General features: G+C 47.2%; 2 non-coding genes and 11 pseudogenes across 2 annotated transcripts; all 13 read right to left on the reverse strand.

Moving 5' to 3' along the window:
• Nucleotides 1-151: 151 nt before the first annotated feature.
• On the reverse strand, nucleotides 152-269 carry LOC149297566 (5S ribosomal RNA). The gene has a single exon (XR_016277019.1). It is a non-coding gene; the product is annotated as a 5S ribosomal RNA (ribosomal RNA).
• Nucleotides 270-468: 199 nt separating this feature from the next.
• On the reverse strand, nucleotides 469-587 carry LOC149297567 (5S ribosomal RNA; annotated as a pseudogene).
• Nucleotides 588-744: 157 nt separating this feature from the next.
• On the reverse strand, nucleotides 745-853 carry LOC149297568 (5S ribosomal RNA; annotated as a pseudogene).
• A 266-nt stretch (nucleotides 854-1,119) lies between these two features.
• Nucleotides 1,120-1,238, reverse strand: LOC149297569 (5S ribosomal RNA; annotated as a pseudogene).
• A 186-nt stretch (nucleotides 1,239-1,424) lies between these two features.
• LOC149297570 (5S ribosomal RNA) lies at nucleotides 1,425-1,542 on the reverse strand. Its single transcript, XR_016277044.1, has one exon. It is a non-coding gene; the product is annotated as a 5S ribosomal RNA (ribosomal RNA).
• A 199-nt stretch (nucleotides 1,543-1,741) lies between these two features.
• Nucleotides 1,742-1,860, reverse strand: LOC149297571 (5S ribosomal RNA; annotated as a pseudogene).
• Nucleotides 1,861-2,049: 189 nt separating this feature from the next.
• On the reverse strand, nucleotides 2,050-2,168 carry LOC149297572 (5S ribosomal RNA; annotated as a pseudogene).
• A 610-nt stretch (nucleotides 2,169-2,778) lies between these two features.
• LOC149297573 (5S ribosomal RNA) lies at nucleotides 2,779-2,887 on the reverse strand (annotated as a pseudogene).
• A 197-nt stretch (nucleotides 2,888-3,084) lies between these two features.
• On the reverse strand, nucleotides 3,085-3,203 carry LOC149297574 (5S ribosomal RNA; annotated as a pseudogene).
• Nucleotides 3,204-3,449: 246 nt separating this feature from the next.
• On the reverse strand, nucleotides 3,450-3,568 carry LOC149297575 (5S ribosomal RNA; annotated as a pseudogene).
• A 189-nt stretch (nucleotides 3,569-3,757) lies between these two features.
• On the reverse strand, nucleotides 3,758-3,876 carry LOC149297576 (5S ribosomal RNA; annotated as a pseudogene).
• A 522-nt stretch (nucleotides 3,877-4,398) lies between these two features.
• On the reverse strand, nucleotides 4,399-4,517 carry LOC149297577 (5S ribosomal RNA; annotated as a pseudogene).
• Nucleotides 4,518-4,732: 215 nt separating this feature from the next.
• LOC149297578 (5S ribosomal RNA) lies at nucleotides 4,733-4,851 on the reverse strand (annotated as a pseudogene).
• Nucleotides 4,852-5,000: the final 149 nt, after the last annotated feature.

Consider the following 5,000-nt stretch of genomic DNA (forward strand, 5'->3'; position numbering starts at 1 on the left):
GTCGTCAGACAGAAAGAATTATAAGCCCTGGGACAGGACAGAGAAGGTGATTAGGTGAGAAGGTGAGAAGGTTCAAATAAGGGTTTAAAGCTTTGATGATGAGCAAGAAACACATGGCAAAAAGCTCTCCCTGGACTGTGAGAAAAGAAAAAGCCTACAACACCTGGTATTCCCAGATGGTCTCCCATCCAGGTACTAACCAGGCCCAACTCTGCTTAGCTTCCGAGATCAGACGAGATCGGGCGCTTTCAGGGTGGTATGGCGCAGGCATTAAAGCTTTTTAGTTTACTTCTCTTATTCTGTTGCTGCTCCTGCTTGTCGTCAGACAGAAAGAATTATAAGCCCTGGGACAGGACAGAGAAGGTGAGAAGGTGAGAAGGTGAGAAGGTTCAAATAAGGGTTTAAAGCTTTGATGATGAGCAAGAAACACATGGCAAAAAGCTCTCCCCGGACTGTGAGAAAAGAAAAAGCCTGCAACACCTGGTATTCCCAGGTGGTCTCCCATCCAGGTACTATCCAGGCCAAATGCTGCATAGCTTCCGAGATCAGATGAGATCAGGTGCTTTCAGGGTGGTATGGCTGCAAGCGTGAGAGGTTTTGACTTATCAGACAGAAAGAATTATAAGCCCTGGGACAGGACAGAGAAGGTGAGAAGGTGAGAAGGTTCAAATAAGGGTTTAAAGCTTTGATGATGAGCAAGAAACACATGGCAAAAAGCTCTCCCCGGACGTTGAGAAAAGAAAAAGCCTACAACACCTGGTATTCCCAGGTGGTCTCCTATTCTGGTACTAACCAGGCCCAACCCTGCTTAGCTTCCGAGATCAGGCGCTTTCAGGGTGGTATGGCCGCAGGTGTGAAAGTATTTTATTTTACTTCTCTTATTCTGCTGCTGCTGTTGCTGCTGTTGCTGCTTTTGCTGCTGTTGCTGCTGTTACTGCTTTTGCTGCTGTTGCTGCTGTTGCTGCTGTTGCTGCTTGTCGTCAGACAGAAAGAATTATAAGCCCTGGGACAGGACAGAGAAGGTGAGAAGGTGAGAAGGTTCAAATAAGGGTTTAAAGCTTTGATGATGAGCAAGAAACACATGGCAAAAAGCTCTCCCTGGACTGTGAGAAAAGAAAAAGCCTACAAACCCTGGAATTCCCAGACAGTCTCCCATCCAGGTACTAATCAGGCCCAACTCTGCTTTGCTTCCAAGATGAGACGAGATTGGGCACTTTCAGAGGGGTATGGCCACAGGCATGAGAGCTTTTTATTTTACTTCTCTTATTCTGTTGCTGCTGCTGCTGCTTGTCGTCAGACAGAAAGAATTATAAGCCCTGGGACAGGACAGAGAAGGTGAGAAGGTTCAAATAAGGGTTTAAAGCTTTGATGATGAGCAAGTAACACATGGCAAAAAGCTCTCCCCGGACTGTGAGAAAAGAAAAAGCCTACAACACCTGGTATTCCCAGATGGTCTCCCATCCAGGTACTAACCAGGCCCACCTCTGCTTAGCTTCCGAGATCAGACGAGATCGGGCGCTTTCAGGGTGGTATGGCGTAGGCGTTAAAGCTTTTTATTTTACTTCTCTTATTCTGTTGCTGCTGCTGCTTGTCGTCAGACAGAAAGAATTATAAGCCCTGGGACAGGACAGAGAAGGTGAGAAAGTGAGAAGGTGAGAAGGTTCAAATAAGGGTTTAAAGCTTTGATGATGAGCAAGAAACACATGTCAAAAAGCTGTCCCCGGACTGTGAGAAAAGAAAAAGCCTAAAACACCTGGTATTCCCAGGCGGTCTCCCATCCCGGTACTAACCAAGCCCAACCCTGCTTAGCTTCCAAAATCATACGAGGTAGGGCGCTTTCAGGGTGGTATAGCCGCAGGTGTGAGAACTGTTTATTTTACTTCTCTAATTCTGTTGCTGCTGCTGCTGCTTGTCAGACAGAAATAATTATAAGCCCTGGGACAGGACAGAGAAGGTGAGAAGGTGGGAAGGTTCAAATAAGGGTTTAAAGCTTTGATGATGAGCAAGAAACATGGCAAAAAGCTCTCCCTGGACTGTGAGAAAAGAAAAAGCCTACATACCCTGGAATTCCCAGCCGGTCTCCCACCCAGGTACTAACCAGGACAAACCCTGCTTAGCTTCCAAAATCAGATGAGATCAGGCGCTTTCAGGGTGGTATGGCTGTAGGCGTGAGAGCTTTTTATTTTACTTCTCTTATTCTGCTGCTGCTGCTGCTGCTGCTGCTGCTGCTGCTGCTGCTGCTGCTGCTGCTGCTGCTGCTGCTGCTGCTGCTGCTGCTGCTGTTGCTGCTGTTGCTGCTGTTGCTGCTGCTGCTTGTCGTCAGACAGAAAGAATTTTAAGCCCTGGGCCAGGACAGAGAAGGTGAGAAGGTGAGAAGGTTCAAATAAGGGTTTAAAGCTTTGATGATGAGCAAGAAACACTTGGCAAAAAGCTCTCCCCGGACGTTGAGAAAAGAAAAAGCCTACAATTCCCAGGCGGTCTCCCACCCAGGTACTAACCAGGCCCAACCCAGCTTAGTTTCCTAGATCAGATGAGATCGGGCACTTTCAGGGTGGTATGGCCGCAGGCGTGGGAGCTGTTTATTTTACTTCTCTTATTCTGTTGCTGCTGCTGCTTCTTGTCGTCAGACAGAAAGAATTATAAGCCCTGGGACAGGACAGAGAAGGTGATCAGGTGAGAAGGTGAGAAGGTGAGAAGGTTCAAATAAGGGTTTAAAGCTTTGATGATGAGCAAGAAACACATGGCAAAAAGCTCTCCCTGGACTGTGAGAAAAGAAAAAGCCTACAACACCTGGTATTCCCAGATGGTCTCCCATCCAGGTACTAACCAGGCCCAAACCTGCTTAAATTCCGAGATCAGGCGCGTTCAGGGTGGTAAGGCTGCAGGCGTGAAAGCTTTTCATATTAATTCTCTTATTCTGTTGCTGCTGCTGCTGCTGCTTGTCGTCAGACAGAAAGAATTATAAGCCCTGGGACAGGACAGAGAAGGTGAGAAGGTGAGAAGGTTCAAATAAGGGTTTAAAGCTTTGATGATGAGCAAGAAAGACATGGCAAAAAGCTCTCCTCAGACTGGGAGAAAAGAAAAAGCCTACATCACCTGGTATTCCCAGGTGGTCTCCCATCCCTGTACTAACCAGGCCCAACCCTGCTTAGCTTCCTAAATCAGATGAGATTGGGCACTTTCAGGGAGATATGGCCGCAGGCAGGAAAATTGTTTATTTTGCTTCTCTTATTCTGCTGCTGCTGCTGCTTCTGCTGCTGCTTCTGCTGCTGCCTCTGCTGCTGCTGCTTGTCGTCAGACAGAAAGAATTATAAGCCCTGGGACAGGACAGAGATGGTGAGAAGGTGAGAAGGTGAGAAGGTGAAAAGGTTCAAATAAGGGTTTAAAGCATTGATGATGAGCAAGAAACACATGGCAAAAAGCTCTCCCCGGACTGTGAGAAAAGAAAAGGCCTACAACACCTGGTATTCCCAGGCGGTCTCCCATCCAGGTACTAACCAAGCCCAACCCTGCTTAGCTTCCAAAATCAGACGAGGTAGGGCGCTTTCAGGGTGTTATAGCCGCAGGTGTGAGAGCTGTTTATTTTACTTCTCTAATTCTGTTGCTGCTGCTGCTGCTTGTCAGACAGAAAGAATTATAAGCCCTGGGACAGGACAGAGAAGGTGAGAAGGTGGGAAGGTTCAAATAAGGGTTTAAAGCTTTGATGATGAGCAAGAAACATGGCAAAAAGCTCTCCCTGGACTGTGAGAAAAGAAAAAGCCTACAACCCCTGGAATTCCCAGCCGGTCTCCCATCAAGGTACTATCCAGGCCCAACCCTGCTTAGCTTCCAAAACCAGATGAGAGCAGGCGCTTTCAGGGTGGTACGGCCACAACCGTGAGAGATTTTTATTTTACTTCTCTTATTCTGTTGCTGCTGCTGCTTGTCGTCAGACAGAAAGAATTATAAACCCTGGGACAGGACAGAGATGGTGAGAAGGTGAGAAGGTGAGAAGGTGAAAAGGTTCAAATAAGGGTTTAAAGCATTGATGATGAGCAAGAAACACATGGCAAAAAGCTCTCCCCGGACTGTGAGAAAAGAAAAAGCTTACAACACCTGGTATTCCCAGACGGTCTCCCATCCGGGTACTAACCAGGCCCAATCCTGCTTAGCTTCCGAGATCAGGCGCTTTCAGGGTGGTATGGCGCAGGTATGAATGCTATTTATTTTACTTCTCTTATTCTGTTGCTGCTCCTGCTTGTCGTCAGACAGAAAGAATTATAAGCCCTGGGACAGGACAGAGAAGGTGAGAAGGTGAGAAGGTGAGAAGGTGAGAAGGTTCAAATAATAGTTTAAAGTTTTGATGATGAGCAAGAAACACATGGCAAAAAGCTCTCCTCGGACTGTGAGAAAAGAAAAATCCTACAACACCTGGTATTCCCAGGCGGTCTCCCATCCAGGTACTAACCAGGCCCAACCCCACTTCGCTTCCGAGATCAGACAAGATCAGGCACTTTCAGAGGGGTATGGCCGCAGGAGTGAAAGCTTTTTATTTTACTTCTCTTATTCTGTTGCTGCTGCTGCTTGTCGTCAGACAGAAAGAATTATAAGCCCTGGGACAGGACAGAGAAGGTGAGAAGGTGAGAAGGTGAGAAGGTGAGAAGGTGAGAAGGTTCAAATAAGGGTTTAAAGCTTTGATGATGAGCAAGAAACACATGGCAAAAAGCTCTCCCCGGACTGTGAGAAAAGAAAAAGCCTTCAACACCTGGTATTCTCAGGCGGTCTCCCATCCAGTTACTAACCAGGCCCAACCCTGCTTAGCTTCCGAGATCAGACGAGATCGGGCGCTTTCAGGGTGGAATGGCTGCAGGTGAGAGAGCTGTTATTTTACATCTCTTATTCTGTTGCTGCTGTTGCTGCTGCTTGTCGTCAGACAGAAAGAATTATAAGCCCTGGGACAGGACAGTGAAGGTGAGATGGTGAGTAGGTGAGAAGGTGAGATGGTTCAAATAAAGGTTTAA

This window comes from Sceloporus occidentalis, unplaced genomic scaffold (assembly GCF_023333645.1).
Source record: "Sceloporus occidentalis isolate IW3139 unplaced genomic scaffold, rSceOcc1.0.p SCAF_38, whole genome shotgun sequence".
NCBI lineage: Eukaryota > Metazoa > Chordata > Lepidosauria > Squamata > Phrynosomatidae > Sceloporus > Sceloporus occidentalis.